Source organism: Neophocaena asiaeorientalis, unplaced genomic scaffold (genome assembly GCF_003031525.2).
Source record: "Neophocaena asiaeorientalis asiaeorientalis breed wild unplaced genomic scaffold, Neophocaena_asiaeorientalis_V1.1 scaffold182, whole genome shotgun sequence".
Taxonomy (NCBI): domain Eukaryota; kingdom Metazoa; phylum Chordata; class Mammalia; order Artiodactyla; family Phocoenidae; genus Neophocaena; species Neophocaena asiaeorientalis.
In genome coordinates, this window is record NW_020174648.1 from 5,509,358 (window position 1) to 5,531,527 (window position 22,170).

Below are 22,170 nucleotides of genomic sequence, written 5' to 3' on the forward strand. Positions count from 1 at the left end.
CTGCCATGGGTAATCAGAAGCTTTGTGTCTGGAGTCCTCCATCCCACGCTGGTGCAGCTCTTTCATTTCCTAGCTTTCCAGGTGCTGGACTCCAGACCCACCAGCTCTGAATAAAAAGTGGATAGAGGGCAACTGAGGATGAGAGGGGAAGCACCTTTGAGAACTTGGTGAAGGCAGTTTTCCCCTCCATCTCTGCTTCTGACAGCTCCTGCTGGAGCACACTGTTTCTTATTGCCTTTGGTAAGCAGTGCAGAGACTTTTCCAAGGTGTTGCGTGTACCCCACCAAACACACCGTGCTGACCAGGGGAGCCCATCACGTCCTTTGTCCAGATAAGGCACTGGAGCCTTCACCCAATCTGCCCCATGGCCTCCCTCTCCAACACCTCCCACCCCCTTTCCAAGAAGGCTGCTCCATTAGGAAGGGCTGGGCTATTTTCACTTAAGCCCACTTTTCCCCGAATTAGGTCTCAGATCCCTGGGAGCTTTGGTGCCTCCGTGAAAGCGACTGGGACTGGTTCCGCAGGCTCCTGAGCAGCTGTGTCCTGCAGGAGGCGTGTTCCGGGACCGACAGGGCACCGACACTTAAGGGCGGAGGGAGGGCGAGTCTGGGCCGTGTGCGCCCAAGTCCAAGGTCAGCCGTCCTCCGTGGGCCCCAGGGTGGCGAGTTTGGGCCGAGCCCAGGGAGCGGGAGAAGGAGCGAGTCTGATTCAGGAAGTCGAGCCTCTGACATCAGGGGCAGGACGGAGTTGGAGTGAAACCTCAAAAATGCGAGGCGTCGGCCAGCGGGAGGGCAGGGAACACAGAGGGCGCCTTTCTCAAAGCCGCAGGCAGGTACGCGCAGCGCAGGGCGGCCCCCGCTGACCCTCCACCTGGGCCTGGCCCGCGCGGGACCCGCAGGGGCTTCCAGCGAGACACCAGGACCTCGTCCCTGCGCCCGATCGCTGGTGCACGGGCAGCACCAGGCGGACCCCCGAGCGACCACGCCTGCAGGAAGCCCTCCAGTGGACTCAAGGGTGAGTCTCAAGATTTTTTGTGGTTGTTGTGTGTGTGTGTTTTAAAACACTTTTTGAGCTGCCCTCCGTTTGCAAGGGGGCTTCCCACTCCCTCCTTTCTTCAGAAGATTGAGACTAGCCCCCTAGATAAGTGAAATTTAAGGATTGTTTCCAAACAGCCTCTTGCCCCTTCGCAACTTCACTTCCAGTGTCCCCCTGCTTTGCGAGGATTCTTGGCAGCCTTACTTCTGCTTCTGGGCTGAGTCCACATGGGTTCCTAGTGGGGTTTGGGGTGGAGTTCTCCGACTCCCGTTGACAACAGCTGCCGGCAGGAGCGGCTTGAAAGGGACAGAGGGACATTCAGTTTGCTAACAAAAAAAGTCAAGACCTGAGACCCTCCAAAAATCACCCCAGGCTCAGAGGTTTCTAAATTATCCTAGGTGAAGCCAAATTTTCAAGGGGTCTAAGAAACTGGCCACCGCGAAAATATGGCCTGGAGCCAGGGCTGGAATGGGAACCTGTCTGCTCTTCCCCGAGCCTCTGGGGGGATCTGCCTTGACACAGACCGCTTGCTAACTTCTTTACCTCTTTCAACAGTCCCACACCCAGTCCCTCACCCTGCCCATGAACGTAAAATGGAGGACACAGTGAGACCTGTTTCCCTAGTATTTTGAAGAGTTTCACAGGAATACATTATAGTAGAGTTAAACTATGGACATTAGCTAGTGGGAACACCAGCCCTGCCTAACCGAAAGGGAAACTGAAGCAGACAGGCACTGCCCTAATTTCTTAGGGAACAGTGGCAGCCCACATGCTAGCTGCCTTGCAGGACTGCTCCACAGATTCTGTTGAATGAGGAAGGGTGGTACACTTGAGCATCTGAGAAGCACTTTCCTTCCAAAGCTGTTGCATTTCATTCACTCAGCTGAAGTTCATAAGAACCTGCACCTAATCTGATGGGACCCTCATTCTGAAGTCCTGTTGGATAACGGGAGAGCCTTGAGTTACAAGGAACAGGACTGGAAGACAGCACTGACGCTAGGTTGTTCCTAACCTCTGTACAAATGGTTTGCAAGTTCCGCCTAGAGAATTCAGCAAGGATGTCACCATCAACCTCCTGGTCTGATGTGTCTACCTTTTGCCTGTGCTGGGCTGGGGAGGCAGCTGTATTTTAAAAATCTGATCAAGTCCTTCATTTCATCTGAAATTCTGGCTCCCCATCCCCACCCCAGACACAATATTAGGAAAGAAATGTATTGCAAATGTAAACAAATGTTTCTCCAGCCTTCAAACTTTGTTAATATTTAGCCTGTGGAATAAAGAAAGGATCTTTTCTGTCCTCTTCCCTGAAGACTAACCCCAAGAGAGTAATGAACACTCGACAAACAGAGTCACTGATTTCATCAAACAGGGATGTACATCCATGCCATCCATTCATTCAACAGTTACTGTACCCACTGTGTGCCAGGCAGTATGCCAGGGCCTTGGAGTCCAATTATCATGATACAGTTTCTGCATTTGAGGACATGAAATCTGGTAAATGAGACAGAGGAACAAACTACAGCTCAGAATAATACACATCATCATAGCAATAGCTATGGGACACTAAAACAATCCAAAGGAGGGAGTGAATAAATCCCCCAGGAATTATCTGCAGAAATGACGGATGAGCAGGTTTTGAAAATGATTAGGCATTCCCAGGAAAAGGGTATTCCAGACGGAGGAAAGGGTATCTGCAAATTCAATGGCAGGTTGGGGGAATTGCAAGTAATGGGGATTACACTGCTGTACAAAGAATGGTGAGCTCTTTCCTGTAGCAGTGGGAAGTCATTTTTTCAACAGGGAAACAGTATGGTCAGATTTGTGTTTGGAGAGAGAACTGATGGCCAGATGGAGGTGGACTTGGAGAGATGAGAACAGAGATAAGGAAGACCTCAACTAAGATAATGGTAGAGGGAACTGAGAAAAGGGCATGGACTTTAGTGGTGTTTAGGAAGTAGAGTCAAAGGTACCTGGTGACCAAGTGAACGTGGCAAAGGAGGAATGAGTGGAACAGAGGATTATAAGGTGTTGAGCTGGGGATGGGGAGATGCACCGTGATGCTTGTAATGGAAACCACATGAACTAGGGGAGGAGTGGGCTTGGGAAGCAGATTTTTGAAGAAAACGATGAACATGTTAGACACATTTAAGTTGGATGTACTCAGGGGATGTCCAGGTGGAGATATATGGGAGGCAGCGGGCACACAAGTCTGGAGCCCAAGGAGAGGCAGAGGCTGCTCCAACGTAACTATCTCAGATGCTGTACAGAAAAGCAGTGTCGAAGGAAGCTAAAGAGGCCTGATTACACTGTCAGTGAGACCACTTGACCCTGAAGAGTCTTGGATTTGTCAGTAATGGCCTACAGGTATTATTTTCATACCACACAGTGACTTCCAGCTGACTCTCTCTAGACTCCCAAGGTTTTCCCCAGATGCCTTGCACGGTGATACCTAAAATGTTAGCGAGAACCCTAAAATGGCACACAGGTGGTACAGATGCATTTAACCGAACAAGTAAATCCCCAAGAATCACTCCCCCATGTGAGAAATGAATACTTTAGTTGAATTGTAAAATCTGCAGGGACACCTCCGGAACTCATACCCCAAATCTAGTCATGGCACCTGTGTGGGAGAGTCCTACCTTTATTAAAACAAGAAGAACAACTTTCTCAGACTAATTCTAAACCGCTATAGAGTGGTCCTTTAGGTCTGGCTGCCAATGCCCAGATCAGGATCTTATGTGTCCTGGTGTGGAAGAAAAAAACCTTGAACTTGGAACTAGACAGACATGGGTTCAATTCTTGCCTTGACCACTTACTAGCTGCCCCTGAACAAGTCTTTGAATCTCTCAGCTTCATTTCCCTTATATTTAAAATGGAGATAATTATATCTCACCAGGGCAATAGTCAGAATCAGAATCAAATTGAAAAAGAAAGTACATTTAATGTGCTACATAAATTGTAAGGCTCTATAAAAATGTAAGGGGTTTTTACTAGTAGTACTAGTCTTTCCTCTTGAAGCTACCAAATCAGAGGGACTGTGTAGGTGCAGGATCTGGGCAGCGTCTTAGGCCCAGACTCGCAGCTTTTTAAATGCATGAAATATTTTAAGGCAGTAATTATAAAAGTCTCCTTCCATCAGAGCAATGACATGCATCTATTCTGGCCACTTCTCTTTTAACTCCTTACCTAATGCGGTCAGAGACCAAAGAAGCAAATGCTCTCCTAAAGCGTATGCAGGTTGCGTGGTGCACAAGGGTTCCTGGGAGCTCATGGGGCTGAAAGCAGTCAAGATTCCACTTGCTAAGCCACAGACCCACCCCCTTTGCAGCCAAGTCCACCCAGAGGGGACACTTTTTTCCTAATCCTCACCAATGTGCTAGTTGAACCAGTAGTGGCCCTGAATCTGAGCATCTTTTGATGGCTTAGATGTCTCTGTGTCTTCTCCCAGCCAGAGAAGCCTGACATATTCCAACCCAGTGAAGCTCAAGTTTTACGCCAACATCCAAACTTTCAAGTAAACAGACTCCCTGTAGGGGCTGGTTGTTGAATGAAGAAAAGGAAATAACCACAGACACAGAGACTTCAGATGGAAAGATACTTTAGAGATGAGCCAGCCCCTCTCCCTCTCACTCCACAGATGAGCAAACCAAGGTTCAGGGAGGGAAGTGTGTGCCCGGGTCAACAGCTGGTTAATGGAGGGACCAGAATCCAAGCTCAGGAATAGCGAACACTCTCTGGACTTTGTATCACCTGGACCTTCTGTGCCTCACACACAGGGACACACGCAGGCACTCAAGTGCTGGCAGAGAGGAAAAGCAAGAAGATTCTACTTGAAGGCTGAATCTTCCCCAAGTGGTCTCTGGGGATAACCCAGAGCAGACCTTCAGGAGATGTGGGCGGATCTCCTCCTTTTAAAACAATCTCCATACCACACCCATCCCTTCTGTTTCCTCGATGTCAATCCTTAAACTGTTCTCCAGAATTCCCAGAGATCCCTCAAGAAGGAAAACAGCATTGGGTGCCTTAATGAACTAAAGCCTGTTTAGTGTTTCATGAAACTTATCATGAAGACTGTTTCCAGACCAGTGGGTGGGTCAGCATTACACATCAAATATGATATTCAACTGACCATTCGATAAGAAAGGCTCTAAGCGAATCACAGGAGCTCGTGAGACTTATCACAGGCACAGTGAGAGATAAAACCGTGACAGATAGACTTTCCCTCTCCAAGCAGCAAAAGGAAAATCTACAGCAAATTTTTGGATGGGCAATCCCCAGGGCCATCGACCAGCTCAGGTTTCTGACATTTCTCCCACATCAGCCCGAGCCATCTGAACAGAGCACCACCTGGGGACGTCAGTGGCCCCTTAGTGGAGACTGGGCAAGGGTAGCTGAGTTCCAAAACGAACTTCACACAAACACAAGATTCCTTTCTTAGGGCAGCTCCCAAGGGGCTTATGGCAGTGTCCGAGCCGAATCCTGGCCCTGGGAAGAGACTTCCTCCCACGTCTGTAAGCAAACTGCTCCATGGAATTTGTTGCTAAGAAATGAAGGAAAACCGAATCATAGCCGTGTTTCTTGGTCAAAATTGAAGATTGTGTTTGTAAGTCATTGCAGACTTGCCCTTGCTCTTAACTGTCTATAACTCCTTCCTGTTAGGTTGTTTTTCAGTAGACTTTTATTCTCCTCAGATACAATCCTAATTTCAAGCCGGACAGGCTTAAGTAAAGCCCATCAGCAATTTCTTTTTGTTTTCCAGGCAAGTCATAAGAGAAAACTGGCAGAAGAGAAGGGGGAAAAAAATGTTATAGCAATAAGGATAGTTGTATGTTATAGTTCTTTTAGTCTTCAAATTGTCCTGAGAAGGAAAAGCTGGGGGTACACAGGTTTAGAGATGTGTATGGAGGCTGGGGGTTGGGGACGGAGAAAGAGGCAGGGGAAACTGGGACATTCAATTAGCTTTACTGTTAATGGGAACATAAGGGCACACGGTGCACATGCTGGGTCTTAACCTAAATGAGGTGTGACCGCGGCCACCTTAAATAAGAGAAGAGAAAAGCTGCATGCGAGTCCGGAGCCTGCTTTGCCCACCCCAACCCAAGGAAGATCCTGAGGCTGTGTCCTTTCTAGGTTTATAATCTTAGGTTCCTATGCAGCTCCACCAATGGGACAAGGTGCCGGCTTTCAAAAGCCCTTCTGCTGTAAAAGTCCCACCGTAGCCTGACGTTCCAGAGAGCCACTCAGGCACACGGGCCCGAAATCACCCAGGAACTAACGCTGGGGTCAAAGTGACCTTCCCAGTGATCAGGGACCGGGAGCAAACAAATGTCCACCCAACTTTTCTTGCTCCCATGAATCAGTGTGCACACTAGGCTCTCCATAGCTATTTGCTGAATAGTGGTGCTAAGAATTTGAGGCACACAAAAATGACAGCCACTGCTGCCTCCCAGCCACCCACCAGGTTGCTTTACGAGCACATCACAGTGGTTTACTCGACATCGTGCTGGGGAGAAGCGGCAAGGCTGGAAGAGAACACACCACTCTCAGGGCCAGCCCTGCAGACCTACCCCATCTGTCAAACTCCTTTCTTGTAAGTGACTGGTGGCTCCCACCCTCCCCTCCCTCACTCCACCGTCCATTCCTGACCTGAAACATCCCCCTGCTCCTGCCCAAGGCCCACAGTCGGCTGAATAGCAGTTGCCAGTGCAACCTGGCCATGGCCTAGATTAAAACCTCCAGACTCATTACGTGGGTGACCCACCCCATCCCATAATGAGACCTCCCCTGGGAGAGGGGAGCACATTGGCACAGCACACCACCCAGACATGACCTGCTTGCTCAGAGCTCTCCTGGTTTCCAAATTAGAAACTCAGACCCTGCCCTGTGGGATATTTGGCCCAAAGCCTTCTCTGGTTCAGGAAAAGAGCAATGATGCGCCGGGTGCCTTAGGGCACTTGCTGATTTCCAACTACTGTGTTCTTTATAGTTGTACACGAAGACATTATTGACCCCTCTGAGGAAAGAGCTGATTTTTACTGTGTTTTCAATGGATGGATGGCACAGGTTTCCACGGCTGGATGTGGAAAGAATATCTCATTTCCAGACAGAGATACTGCATTTCCCCCTCCCTGTCTGGGACAAGAGGAAGGGATACAGTCACAGAGCATGTGACACACAGGGAAGAAGGTCTGATGCTCCTGACTGACATTTTCCAGGAATAAGTCTTCAGTGGTTTAAAAAATATTATTCCTTCAATAAGGAATACTTCAATCACTGAGGTATGCTGTCATTCGACATTTGGTATTGGAGTGAATGAATAAATACACACTAAAAAGATAATCAGTGACGTTATACTTCTCAAACCATTAATAATGGAAACTACACCATTCTTTTCCATTTAACCATCCATCAGCTTTCAAGAAATTTTGTGTTATCTCCTCCCACTTTTTTATTGAGGTGAAATTCACATTACATAAAATTAACCATTTTACTGTGAAAAATTCAGTGGCATCTAGTACATTCATGATGCTGTAGAACCACCATCTCTATCTACTTCCAAAATACTTTCATCGTTGCAAAATAAACCCCCATGCCCAGTAAGCAGTTACCTCCTATTGCTCCCTCTTCCCAGCCCATGGCAACTACCAATCTGCATTTATGGATTTATCTATTCTGATATTTCTTATAAATGGAACCATACAATGCCCTTTTGTGTCTGGCTTCTTTCCTTTAGCATAATGTTTTCAAGGTTCATTCATGTTTTAGCATTTATTGGTGCTTCGTGCTTTTTCATGGCTGAATAATATTCCATCGTGTATATGTACCACCATTTGGTTACCTATTCATCTGTTGATAGACACTTGGGTTGTTTCTACCTTTCGGCTATCGTGAATAGTGCTGCTGTGAACATGCAGGTACAAGGATTTGTCTGAGTACCTATTTTCAATTGTTTTGGGTAGATACCCAGCAGTGGAATTCCTGGACCACAGGGTAACTCTATGTTTAACTTTTTGAGGAACGACCAAACTGTTTTCTCTTCTCCCACATTTTTTTTTGAATTTTTTTTTAACATCTTTATTGGGGTATAATTGCTTTACAATGGTGTGTTAGTTTCTGCTTTATAACAAAGTGAATCAGTTATACATATACATATGTTCCCATATCTCTTCCCTCTTGCGTCTCCCTCCCTCCCACCCTCCCTATCCCACCCCTTCAGGCGGTCACAAAGCACCGAGTCGATATCCCTGTGCCATGCGGCTGCTTCCCATTCTCCCACATTTTAATCAACATTTATAAATTCACTTTCCTTTCTTGAGGATAAAGTGCATAGTAAGTGGCATGCTTTCCCACACCTGGTCCCTTATTTCTTGCCTTTAATCTTATGCTTTAAGGAAAGATATTAAACCTGGCTTCTTGTGGTCCTAGCGACGCAGAGTTATTTGGATGCTTGAGATAGATAATATTTGGGTAAACTATAAATCCTTCTTGGTGTAGCTGAGTAGTAAGCAACAGATAACACCAGCAACATTTATGGAGGACCTTATGTGTGCCGGGCACTGCATTAAGAAAGTCACATACTTCTCACTTAACCCTCATGACAGTTCAACTATGATACCTATTTTACAGAAGAGGAAAACTAAGGTTTCTACCAAGAGCAAAGTTCTCTTCCTCTGGCTCCAGAGTATTATCTGTAAGCCTCTCCTACAAAGAAATCTGCAGCTGCCACCAATGATGAATCAGAAGCTGTTCAATATCTTGGGAGCTTACAGTCTACTTTGGTGGATAGATAAAGAGGCAATTATAATACAGTGTCATCAATGTTATGGTAGGTGTCACAACAGGGAGGAAGTGCATTTAGCCCGGCTCTAGGTGACAGACTTACCAGAGGAGACAAAATCTAAGTCAAAGTTGTTATTTCATTTATAAATAAATGAGCCTTTGTGCCCCTTGGTAAGGCTTGACCCTCCCCCATCCTCCCTGTGGCAACACCACCTCATCATTCCCAGAGCCCAGTGTCTGGCACACAGTAGCTGCTCATTAAACACAGGTTAATAAACGTGTGCTTCTGCTGATGGAACTTCCAGCCTCTGTCACACTGTTACGGAACTCCAATGCCTGGAACTCAACTCATATGCTTTCTCAAAAAAGCTGTGGCCCAGGCATGAGAGGAAGGAAATTAGAAAAAGCCTAGAAGGGCTTCTGTTGTTCTCTCTACATCTGAACAGGCTTGCGTACACGAGAAGACAAGAGAAGAGGGGGAAGAAGGGTGGGGAGACGGGGGGACTGTGAAGACACCTCCCCACACCCAGGTGAGGAGTCTGCAGAAGTGCCTGGGATCCTGAAGCAGAACTGGAATGAACTGCTAAACCACTTTACCAAACTGTACATTCTCCATTTCATCTCAAGGTTGTGTTGTTACTTCAAGACTCCTAGCTCATGGCTATCCGGTATCTGGGGCAATTCACCTCACCAGCAGGGACAAGAATCAGTAGCCTCACAGAAAGGTCTAGACTCTCCCCAGTTGATAATCCTCACTCCTCTTTCTCAGGGGTTTTCAGTGAGACTGGTTCACGTTCAGCACCTCTCTACAAAAGGAGAACTGTAAAAACTCTTAGGAGCCCTGCTGGCCTTGCTTTAGAAGGCAGGAGCTGTCCCAGCGTGGCTCTGGCTGCATTTTATTCTTACACATTTCTTAAATGTCTTTGTGTGTGCCAGACACTATACTGGAGGCTGTGGGGAATTTAAAAAACAAAGACAGGCACAGATCCCACCTGCAGGGGCCTACTGCCTATGCCTAGGAACCTGCCAGCCCTTAGCCGTACTCCTGCCCCCTCATCCAGAGGTAGAAGAAACAGCCTCCCCCCGGGATTAGAGTCTGTCCTGGGATCTCTGCTTGCTGGTGCCACCCTCTCTTCACCCACCACCCAGGCTCTGTGTGGTGTGACTCTCAGCATCCCTGACACCTGCCTCATCCCTGCTCAGCCGGCTCCCCAGGCTCTGAGCAACTTACCTAAGCCATAAGCTGCTGCTTTGGGTTCCTACCCCAACTGTGAAAGCAAGGCCTTCTTGTTCTGCACAGGCCCCAGTCCTGGTCCCCACTCACTGCTGTAACCCCACCCTGTTATAGCACCCGTGACCTGGTCCTGCAGAGGCCAATGCAAAGCTTGTGGAGATATGAGGGCTCAGTCTCCCAGGAATGAAAATGTGGGCACCCCGGCCTACAGGAGGTAATATACAGCCTCACAAAGGCACTCTCAACTCTGGGTCTTTTCCATCCCATAACCATTCAGTCAGTTCACTAATCAAATGGACAAGCATTTATTGAGCATCTACTACGTGCCAACAGTGAACTAGGCATGGGGGATTCCTAGAGGAAAAAACTCTCAAACAGTCTATAGTCAAGTGGGAAAGCAGACACGAACAGCATCTGTACCATAAGAATAAAATAGTAAGACAGCACAAGTATCCAACAGTATCTTTCACCCATTGTCAAGGAGGTAATGTAGGAGAGAGGGACAGAAATGTTCAACCATGATGATCTCTATGTAACCCATGATTGCAGAAAAAGCCCCAGGCCACTAAATTTTCCTTTCTCTTACCCCATCTGGTGGGGGCAGTACAGTACACAGGTCAATTTCTGGTGCAGTTCTACAGGCCAGAGCATTCCTCACTGGCTCTGCCTGAGATAACCAAAGCGTCTTGCCATGCTACACACAGCAGTCACCAATCACTGTGGTCCCTTCTGCATCCTTGAGCTCCCCACCGCTGGATCATAGCAGGGCTCACGAGCTCAACACCCACGAGGCCTGACAGATTAAAGCTAACATTTATGGAACACTTACTCTGTGCCATGTACTGCTTTAACGACATGTTACAGACGATTTAACTCATCTGATTTCCACAACAATTCAATGACAGGATCTCTTCTGATTCTTCTTTTATATTTGAGGAAACTGAGGCACAGAGGGGTAAAGGGACTTTCCAAGGTCAGACAGCTAGTGAATGCGGGAGGGGCAACCTTTGACCCAAGCTGATCCACCCGAAAGAGTAACACAGGCGGTGCGGGAATACGGGCAGGACCAGCTGTGCTGGAAGCTGTGGTTCAGACAACCTCTCTTCACTGGTCACATCTACCTCAGGGGCTTCCAGCTTGCAACCTGTGGTCTAGCTTTGCCCTTCTTGCACAAAAATCTCATTTGGTTTCTACCAACCTTGGGCTAAATGTTACCAGTATTATTACATGGGTAGGCTAAGTGTGTGTGTGTGTGTGTGTGTGTGTGTGTGTGTGTGTGTGTGTGAGAGAGAGAGTGAGAGAGAGAGAGAGAGGTCCCTTTGAACTTGTGCCAACTGGAACCGGCTTTGGTTACCCTTGTGGCCCCAGATTTCAATTCAGGATTATCACCAAATTTAAGAACATACAAAGGAATAAAGCGTGTTTGGAGCTGAGAGGGAAGGAGGCAGAAAACTCACTATCCACTCAAATTTTCTTACACAATAATCTGCTTTCATGGTTAAACATGAAAAACATCCCCTGAAGGTCCTTGGCCCAGCGTATCATCAGTTATCCCCTGCCCTGTCCCTGAACATTCAAGTCATAATAGGCAAGAAGGTAAGGAGGGAGAGAAGGTCTCCCAGAAGCAGCCCTTCTCCTCAGGCCACTGGAATGCCATGGATTAGAGCAGCTGGCTGGGAGAGGGCCAAGCGGGAGTGAGCTGCTTGTTGCCATGGTAACAATGGGAGATTCAAAGTCCCCAGATCTTGGCCCGGTGCCTGGGCCACCTTGATTGGATTCCTTCTCTGAGCCAGCTGTGCTTCCTTGAGCAGTCTGGAATCTCTTCATTCTCATCCTCACTGCATTTGATCGTTCCATTCTCCCTGCAGATGCCAACTCAAATCACAGCCTCCTTGAAGCCTTGCCTAGATTCCTCAATGGAATTAGCAGCTTCCTCTGTGCCGCTCCCATAACCATTTGTTGGCATAAGTGTCCCCTGGGACACTCAACTAGTCATGCTTCATAGTTCCCCTGTGCTCATCCATTTCCCAAACAAAAAATAAATTCCTTGACTTCACAGTCTACATCTTTAGTTCAGTTTGGAATCCCTTACCCAGGTAGTTGGCAGGTTTCTACATCTTGTTAGGCAGCATCAGCTGGGAGAGCCCTAGAAAAGAGAGAAGTTCCTTGCGCACGTAGTAGGTTCTCAACTAATGTGCACAGAATTGAATTGTGCGCTGCTGTGCTGCAGAGAGGGGAGAGGGCGGTTCCGGGCCTCCTTGGACTCAATTGTGTCAACAACCCAGGTTCAGGGAAGGAAGAAAAAAGCCAGCAAAGAGTTCCTCCCTCTGGAAAAAAAACAGGGAGAGCTTTTTGCAGTAATGACAGTGAGACAGTGAGATGCTGAATGCTACACACACGTTCTCTACTCAGTTGGCTTGGCATCCGAAAATTACCAAATGGAATGCTATCAATTCATGACACCAAAATACGTTAGGAACACAGCCAATCAGGGCTTTCCAAAAACGTGGTGATAACCTCACTTTCAAGTGATATAATCATAATATTCAGTACGGCACCCCGTGAGGCAAAGGCCCATATCCATTTGAGGCCAGTGATCTTTGGAAGTCAGGTCTCACTGCTGTCATCTCTGTTTCTCGGCACTGACAGCCTCACTGGAGATTCAAAGGTAGCTACTCCCCAAAAGAGGACTGCAGAGTGTCCTTGCAGTCTGGAATGCCTCAGAATATCTGGCATCTGAGCACACTCTGAGCCCAAGCTGAATGAATTCTCCAAACCCAGAATACTGAAATTCCACTTGGTAGATTTCTTCTTTTCCTGAGTATCTTCTATCTGGCCACAATGCTGGGTGAGAACCCAGAAACCAGGGTAGCAGAGTGGAATGAGCACTGCATATTTAGGGGTAGAACTGCCCCATCTTCCACGATCAGCTGGGAGACCTTGGGCAACTCACTTAATTTCAGTGAACCTCAGTTTCCTCGTCTCTAAGTATGGTCATTCATTAATTCAGCAAATACTTTCCAAGAACAAAACAGGTCCCTGGATGCCCTACTGGGAATAGATTCTGTCTAGAATGGAAGAAAGATGACTAAATAAAATGAACCTAAAGTGGGTTGAGGGCTGTGGTAATAGTATAGGGACAGTGATGGGGCACAGGACAGGGGCTCTAAACATAATGAGGTCACAGAAAGTTTCCCAAGGGGGATGATATTTCAGCAGAGACTAAATGCATAGAGACCAGGAGTGGGATTGGGATGGGATTGGGAGAGAGTTGGGGGTTTCAGATAAAGAAGCTTCCATGAGGCCCTAAAGCAGGAGGGACCACAAATCTCAGGGAGTCTGAGAAATGGAAGGCTTTGTAAACTGGAAAAGTGACTGGTTGCCATTGTTTGCTCCTCTCATGCTGCTTTTTAGGAGTGAGTGGAGTAAGGAGAGTATCACTCTGGGAAATGGGAAAACTAGGACCCAGTCTGCCCTTGGCCACTGACCAGCTTTGCAATTTTAAACAAATTTTGAACACCCATTTCTGTTCTTTAGTTTATTCATCTGTGAAATAGGGCAAGAAATCCCTTCCCTCCTCACATTACAGTGGATTTGATGAAGAAATGTTTGCAGAAGCTGCTAAAAAATTAAAACGAGTTATTAAGTGCAGGGTCTTTGCTAGGACTTTCCCCAATCATAAATAAACGCAAGCCCATTCAGACTGGAGAAGTGATTGCATCAGGGTTTTTTTGCCCCCTGCCTCCCTTCCCAAGGGATCAGGAGATAAATAGCAGGTTCCTTCTGATTGGTTTGGTCATATGTCATTTCAGTTCATAATCCGATTTTGTCTAAGGGAGAAAGTGTGCTATTAATAAAAGGGGGTTTTTTTTAATTGTAATATTTGTGATTACTGAGCCTGGCTAGTTAGGGCAGACTGCCCACGAGCCCAGGGTGGGGCTTAATCCTGCTCTGGCCAAGGCATACTTCGAATTACGAGAGGGACCAGGTAAGAGAATGTAGCCTCTGAAACATTGATACTGCTACCTGTCTTCTGCTCACCAACTTTCAGGGCTTCCCTGAGGCCCATTACTGTACAGCAAACCTATGTTGAGCCTTCCCAGCCCCCTGAAATCTCACCAGCCTTGCCGGTATCACCTCATTTCCCACTCTTCCTCAGGAGGTTTCTTCACTGCCTTCCCAGTCTCAAACTCTGTATGTGCTGGCCTCTGGACCTCTACTCTTGCTTTCCCATACTACCCAGCTCAGCCCAGCTTCCCTTCTCCCACCCAAATGTCCAACCCTCCATGTGATAACACCCAGCATGGGGGGGTGGGGGTGGGGGGGTGGGGAAGCCCCCGATCGCCGCAACTAGAGAAAGCCCGCGCGCAGCAACTAAGACCCAACACAGCCAAAAATAAATAAAAATAAAAAATAAATTAAAAAAACAAAAACCTAAGCCAACATCGATCCCTCTCCTGTCTAACCGTGCATGATTTTGGCACTTCCTGATATTTACCTTAGCCTTTAATTGCTTGTATTATTTTTGAAAGTTAAACTGTGAAGAGCATTATCAGTCTATAAAGAATCTCATGTATGTATTATTGGACTTTTACAACAACACTGGATGGTGAGTGGAGTCGGTGGGATTATTATCTTCCCATCTGAGATGGGGAACCTGAGGCTTGGAGATTTGGGGACCTGCACTGTCACCTGTCAGGACTTACCATGTTCTAAGTTTCATTAAGAAACTCTCCTAGGATGGGAACCAGATCATAACCTTCTTTTTTTTCCCTCAGCACCACGTTGATCACACAGCAGATAGTTATTAACTAACATTTCTTGAAATGAAATCCATAAGCAACTACCGGAAAAATAATCGGAATGGCGTATTTCACTGATGCATGTCATTGCTATGAGTACCATTAGCCTCTTCACGTGTAAAGAACAGTATGCTTGCAGCATTATTTTCATTATAGTGACCCAGTAAACAACCTAAGGGAGGCTCTCACGTGTTCTATACAAATGTCCCCACCCCTGCCCCCGGGGGTCCATCAGAGGGCAGCCACTCACGCAGGCTCTGCCCCCTCTGTTCACACCAAGCAGCATGGCCCCACTGCCTCCTGGCAAAGGATGGAACGTGCTTATCAGAACTTGCCTGGCAGGGTTGACATGCTGGGCTAGCCCTTGGAAATCTGGAGTCATTTGGGCACACGGAGGATCCGGGTTGCCCAGAACCGCTGCAGAGCCAGGTGCAACAGCCTCGGAGGTTGGGGTGGGGTAAGGGTGGGGTCCATCCATCCATTCTGGGTTGGAGGTAGGAAGACCTCCCAGCGTGGGAGCCAATTTTCTAAGAATTTCAGGCCACTGTGACTACCTGGCAGAACTGAGGAGTGTTGTTTGTTGCCATGTCCCTACATCTACCTGGAATAATACCAGTTATGACTCTCAGTTTTCTACAGTTCCTAACAGCCTAGGAGCACATTCACAGGCACTGTTGCTTTGACACAAGGACCCTCCCTGCCAGGCAGGTACTCACTTCCAGGTGGTTGTTGACTTTGGAAAGTACCTGCATACAGTCAGACCTTCAGAACTGTACCAAAGGACTGAGAGGAAAGCCAAGCCCCTCCCAGCCCTGCCCCCGATGCCCTCCGGTAGAGGCAAGAATGCTATCTGTCATTTTCTTGTGTCTCTTCCCAGATTTCCCCCATTTTGGAGATGAAGAAGCTGAGGCCCAAAGCAACTGAATGACCTTCCCGAGGACGCACACTGAGTAAGTCACTGGCGAGAATTTGAACTGGCTTCTCACACCACTATGAACTTCCCCTGCACTCCAGGCTATATTTTAGCCAAGAATTCAGCTCATGAAAATCTACAAGTGTGTAAACAAATAAAACCAGATAAATGTCAAAGCCAGAACTGGAGGCCTGGAGCTCCATAGGCTGTCCACTGAGAAGCAGAGCTGCCTACCCCTCTCAGGGCACTCCAAGCCCCTTCTCTGGCTGCTCCAATCCAACTCCCATCTCCAGGACTCTCTCCTGCCTTCCACCGAGCAGGGGCAGGACCATACATCCTGACCGTTTTGCTCTATCAAAGTGTTCCCACCCAATGTCCTATTTCTTCAAGACCCTGATACTTTGAGGGTTGGTCTGATAACTATATATGTGTATGTGTGTGTGTGTGTGTGTGTGTGTGTGTACATATATATATATATATGTATATATGTACACACACACACACACACACACATTCTGGGATGCTAAGGAAAGATAAAACTTAAGGCTGGTACAGAGCCTGCAGGTGGTCCAGGCCTGAGGCCACAGGTAGAGAGCTGGGAGACAAGATCAGAATTCCCTGGCCTTTCCCACCATCCCCTCACCTCCCAGTGGCCCCATGTGCTTTCCAGAGAGTCTCTCATAAAGCTTTGAGGCCTCCAGGCAAGAATGGAGCAGGGGTGGTAGATGGGGAGGAGTGACGGGGTAGGGCTAAGGGAAGAGCGAGTGTGTGAGTGTGTGTGTGTGTGTGTGTGTGTGTGCGCGCGTACACTTTGGTATCTATGGGGAACTCCCCTAGCCCAGTCTCCAGCAGTTTCTTCCATCCATACTCCCAAATCACTCATGGGCAATACCTGCAGCCTCCTTTGGGAAGGTCATTTCAGGGGTGGAGAGGAAGATAAGATATTTGGGGGCAAAGGCAGGCAAGTTGAGGGCATCAGGGATGAGGTGAAGCCAGTGGCAGTTGCAGAATTTCTCTAGAACAGGGTCTTACAGGTAACAGTCTATTTGCACAGAAGCACCTAAAGCTGCATTTGATGAGACTGAGCAAATATCATCTGTATCAAAGAAATAGGAGCTTCCCTGGTGGCGCAGTGGTTGAGAGTCCACCTGCCGATGCAGGGGACGCCGGTTCGTGCCCCGGTCCGGGAAGATCCCACATGCCGCGGAGCAGCTGGGCCCGTGAGCCATGGCCGCTGAGCCTGCGCGTCCGGAGCCTGTGCTCCACGACGGGAGAGGCCACAGCAGTGAGAGGCCCACGTACCGCAAAAAAAGAAATAGGGTACTGAGGCAAAAAGGGGGTGCTACTTGCCTGAGTGGGGGCTCGATAAATATTTTAGCACACTCATATATGTCCTCTGCATTCACCAACAGTTATTTATCAAAACTGTAAAAAAAAAAAAAAAAATCTACATGCAACGTTAGGGATACAGATGTAAATGCATACACACAGAAAGTGAAGGTTCATTCTCCAGCGACATCAACTCTGTGCTACCCGCCCTCTGGACGGAGCCTGTGACCCGAAGTCTGATGAACCTGAAATATTCCACACTGTGCATTCCGCAGGGGTGAGTTATGATTGGAATGAGAATATTTCTGCTCACTCCATGATTTGGCCTTTATATTTTAAGCCTTAATATTGCAGTAAGGTAGCTTTCGGCTTTTAATTGCGCTGAGCTTTTGTTAACATTAAATGAAGGGAGGAAATGGAAAGGAAAATAAAATCGTATCTGTATTGCTTTTGAGTTGCATAATTGTATATTTTTGCCACCCCATTAGTTTTCAACTATTCCAGCCCATAAACCTCTCCCCTGCCACCACCGAGGAAAATAAGTCGGTCATTCGGTTATCACTGCAAAGTTTGCCAAATTCTCAGTTCTCTTCTCTACTATTAAAGAGAATGATGCACCTTTAAATTGAGTCTATTTTTTAATTACCACCTGTGGGAGACCCTGAATCACACAAGTGCTTGGTCATCTTCTTGCTTTTTAAAAAAAACACACCTTCCTTCTAAGCAGATATGACATTGGAAGACTTAAACATCAGTTACTGGAGTCAGCCACAAACTGTCCCCTTTATTTGGGGACCAGAGAAGGCACCACTCCTCCCCAACTGCTTCTAACTCGAAGATGACCTCAGAGCCTCAACTCACACTTTCCAAAAGCAAAACTTGCCTCAGTGCTTTACCACACCTATGAAAATTGGCTCCAAAATCTTTTACCAAATAGTTTCGAAGAGTGAAAATAAGAACAGTATAACCCAGGTATGTTACTGTAACCATGACTACAGGTTTTATTAGCACTAATACCAGGATGTGGTCAGACTGGATATATACAGATGGCAAACACAAGCCTGAGTGGTGTCAGAGTGTGTGCCCGCAAACTTTCCAAATTGAAAACGTAGCCCTTAATGACTATGATTCATACAGGACCTGGGGCGGGTGGAGGTGGGGATGGTGGCAGTGGGTCAGAGGGAGGAGAAGGTTTAGGGCAGAGGGCTGCATCAGTAAGAGAAGTCAGCGTTCTAATTTTAGCTGTAATTCAGCTTTAACACGATCCTCTAATATGCCACTGCTTGCATTTAGATTGCAATTTTCCCTTCTCGATGTTTTCTCACAGGTCTTGTCTGTTCTTCACAACAATCTTGAGAGATAACTGAGATGGCTAATAGCCTCACTTCTCAAATGAGAAAAGGGCTTGGGAAGCTTAACTGATTTGCCCAAGGTCAGAGGCTGGGAGGACAACTGAACCGGGACTAGAACTGGGTCCTCTTAATATTCTTTCCACTGCACCCCTCTGCCAGCCTTTTGTATTCTGCTTGGGACATTATGATATGCATTAATTCCTCTTGCAAACATCCCTCATCCTTATTATTTGTCTAATTAGCCAGAGACCAGGATCAATCCATTAAACTGGAGGTGACAACTGGAAAGTAAGGCTTGCCTTTTGTCTTTTGTCCTCATCCCTTTTTCAAGCCCCCTGCGTGGTTCTCCCCTTCATGGACGACAGCACAAAGAATAGGTAATGTCATCCCTATTCCGGAGGGAGGGTGTGGTCCAGGGGCTACAGGCTTAATATGCCTCCAGGGACCAGGCAGGTGTCAGGACTGGGTGAAGCCGGCAGGGTGGGGACTGGGGTACAGGTTGGGGGAACATTGGTCCTTCTAAAGCTCCAGCAGATTATAGCTATGTGGGAGGTTAGTGTGACCAAATTTTATGACTCGCTAAAGATTGAGAATTTTATATGAAATCAGAGGAGAAAAAAAATAAAGGGAAAATAGAAGTGCCTATGGGTTGGATATAGCTCCTGGGCTGCCAGGGAGTACTCTAAATTAGAATTTTATGCCTTTGGGTCCCCAGCACCCACTATCATACGTGACATATTGCCCTTCTCTTCTTGTATTTTTGGTCCTATTAAAATGTGAGCTCCCTGAGGTCACAGAAGGTGTTTTAGTCCATCAAGAGTATATCCATAGCGTGTGGCACACGTGGCAGGCTATCAAATGCTTGACAGATGAAGGATTGGTGAATACCCCTCAGTCCTAGAAGAGAGAAGTCCTCAGCGTCTGTCCAGAGAATGGCAGCTCTAGAGCATAGCAGTTACAGCAGGGTCTTTTGCACTTTAGTAGCTCTATGGCCTTGGGCAAATTACTTAGTCTCTGATAGGCTCGGTTTCCTCATCTGTATAATGGGGATTAAAAGACCCGCCTCCTGAACTGCTGAAGGAGGCAATGTCTGTAGAGCCTTGATTACACATGCAGAGTTGCGCACTTAGTAAGAACACAACAAATGGTGGCTTTTGGATTCAACAGATCATTCCCTGTTCCTGTGAAAGGTGATAAGATATTATGCCAAGCCTCTGTTTTTGAGGCTTTGGCCTCCTGAGGTATCTATGTCAAAAGAGGCCAGTCAAAGGAAAACAAGTGAGCATTCTAGCTGAAATGAAGAGAAGAAAGTTGATAGTGATGGACAGAACAAGGCATCCCTAAGAAACTAGATCCTGGAGGTCAGGAGGGCTGAAAGAGGGGCAGCAGCTGAGAACGAATGGAAATACAATTAGCAAGAAAGCAGGGGGAAGGCAAATGAGTCTGCCCTGATTCCTAGGATTGGCTGACTCCCACCGGTTCACAGAAAAGTTGATCAGACTCTGCTTATGAATTCTGTAATGAATGGATGCTTTTGTCTTTCACACAATATGAGTAGTATAATAACAAATAGGGTGTTATATGGTTTTCAAGGCAATTTTAAGGCCCCCACTGTGTAAAGTGTACTTAGCCTACACACTTTACACACATTGTCTTTACACGCGTCATTCACTCGCTCACGCACTCATTCATTCATTCATCCATTCAACCAATACTCATTGCCAGCCCACTTTCTGCCAGACACTGTTCTGGGGAGAAAGAATAAAATGATGTAGCACAGTGGAAGAGACACCTCGCCCTCAGAGAAGTGTGCTCATATCTCTGTTTACAGAAGAGAAAACTAAACTCAAGGTGCTTAAGTGGGTGTTGCCCAGACTCCACGCCAGTGTCAGTGAAGGAGGCAAAATTCTATTTTTTTTTTTGAGGGATAACTTTGTTTTATTTTGTTTTCATCTTACTATATCATTTTTTTTAACATCTTTAATGGAGTATAACTGCTTTACAATGGTGTGTTAGTTTCTGCTTTATAACAAAGTGAATCAGCTATATGTATACATATATCCCCAAGGAGGCAAAACTCTCGGTGCATGTTTTCTGGTTTAGGAGAAAAATCAGGAAGTTATCATGATGATCTAGGGACATAAACATGAGGAAGTCTGTAACTTGCTAACAGGCTGGGGGTATTGCATTAGATCACATTTAGCACAGCTGGAATTTTCAGAGTATCGGAGAGACACGATTTTTAGTGTTTAATCCTAAGAGTGACTGAAAGCGACTAATTATTGTCAGAGTCTATGACATGGACCCTTTGGAGACAATGTAATTAGGGAAGAGGATGGAGAAGAGAGAGGGAAGAGGGCGGGAGAAAGAGTAAAGGAGAATAAAGTGTCTAGACATGTTAGGCCATCCATAACAGAAAGTCAAAGAAAGCCTGGATGAAAACCCTTTTAAACTCCTTTAATTGTTCTTATTCTCTAATTATTTTCCCCACATTCATCTTTGAGTAGAGAGAAGGTGTCGTTTTCCTCCTCTGTATTTCCTAGCATAGCTTAATTAATACTTGATTGATTGAAAGATTGACTCATTTGAACCTGGAGTGAAATGGAGCTTTTTAATTTTCTTTCTGCTGAACCTGAAATAGAGCATATAGTAATTAGGAAAGGATCCCTTGTTATCAGAAAGTCCCAGCCACAATGAGCTCTCTGTAACTGAGCAAAAGGAAGGTAGATGATTATTTAGGAGTTGATAAAGCACACTCCCCACTCCCTTCTGCTTTCAGTGATATGGGAGTTTCTTGATCATTATTTCCTCCTTAAATGAGTTACTTGGCTGGAAGATCCGTCTGGATGGTGGGCTAAATGGTGGATAATTGTCATCAAAGTCTGGCCACAGATGTGACTGATGGCCTCTTTTCTATGCCTTTCATTGCCCCTGCTCTCTCTCCAATGACCTCGGTTGACTAATTTACATTTTTTTTCAAGATCTCTTTCCTTTTAGGACCCTTGGGTTAACCAGCATGACTTCATTCATTCATTCAGGGACATTCCCGACTCTGAGTATCTATACAGAATAAGACAGGCAAGGGCCCAGTTCTCACTGAACTTATTTTCCAGAGCAGGAAGAGAGTCCATAAATGCATACACTACAGTGACAAGAGCATCACGTGTGACTCCGAAACTTTAGAGTGGGAAGAACTACCAAGGCCATAAGACAGGATGGTGTGCTAGAGGTTGATGGGGGCTAGGCTTCTTAGATGACTTGGTCAAGAAAGGCTTCGTGTTGAGGTAACATCTGTGGTTACAAGTGAGTGGAAATGCCTTTGTGTGGAACTCTGCATGTTAGGAAGCAGTCGGCCACGTCAAGATCTGAAAGAAAATGTACCAGAGGGACAAACAAGGTCCTGAGGGGTGGACAGCTCTGAAGTAGGTGTGTCCAGGGCACAGCAAGTGAGAAGGGGTTACAGGATGAGATTAGAGATGGAGGCAGAGCCAGCTGATGGAAGCACTTGTCGGGTATTTTTATTCAATACTTTCCAGGCATTGGGAAGCTGTGGCGGGGGGAGGGGGGGGCTCGTGTGGGGAGAAGACGCTATAAAGAGGGAAGAGTAGAATCAGAGAGCCTGGTTAGGAAGCTGTGCAGTAATCCAGGTGAGGGGTGATGGTGACCTAGCCATGAAATGGACAGAAGTGGATAGATGCAGGATATATTCTGGAGATAGAAAGGATG

The 22,170-nt window shown here is 46.7% G+C and overlaps 1 protein-coding gene across 1 annotated transcript in view; it reads left to right on the plus strand.

The window, feature by feature from the left end:
* The first annotated feature begins 606 nt into the window (after positions 1-606).
* KIAA0040 (KIAA0040 ortholog) overlaps positions 607-22,170 on the plus strand; it is a 32,698-nt gene continuing 11,134 nt past the window's right edge. The window contains exons 1-2 of the mRNA XM_024758815.1: positions 607-1,014; positions 15,728-15,800. The gene's annotated coding sequence lies outside the window, so the exon portion shown is untranslated. The remainder of the gene's footprint in view (positions 1,015-15,727; positions 15,801-22,170) is intronic.